Source organism: Penaeus monodon, chromosome 29, assembly GCF_015228065.2.
Source record: "Penaeus monodon isolate SGIC_2016 chromosome 29, NSTDA_Pmon_1, whole genome shotgun sequence".
NCBI classification, from domain to species: Eukaryota; Metazoa; Arthropoda; class Malacostraca; order Decapoda; family Penaeidae; genus Penaeus; species Penaeus monodon.
This window is the reverse complement of record NC_051414.1, coordinates 35080092-35080358: the sequence shown is the minus strand read 5'-3', so window position 1 is coordinate 35080358 and position 267 is coordinate 35080092.

Below are 267 nucleotides of genomic sequence, written 5' to 3'. Positions count from 1 at the left end.
GCTTCAAAACAATTTATGGCAACATTAAAACTTCCTCCAGAACTTAGGTTGCACTTGAACACTCCCTGCGAACTTGCAACATTAATCTTAATCTTTGCTTCTCATCTCCACACTTTCTTAGGAACCTTAGATCGAGAAACTTATTTTTTTTTTTTTTTAAGATGAGGAAAGTGAGAGCACCTATGTTCGCAGGCTGTAAGGTCGAAATCAATTATCTTCAAGGGGGCAAATTCTCCTTATGGTGAAAATTCACTAGTGCGGAAACAC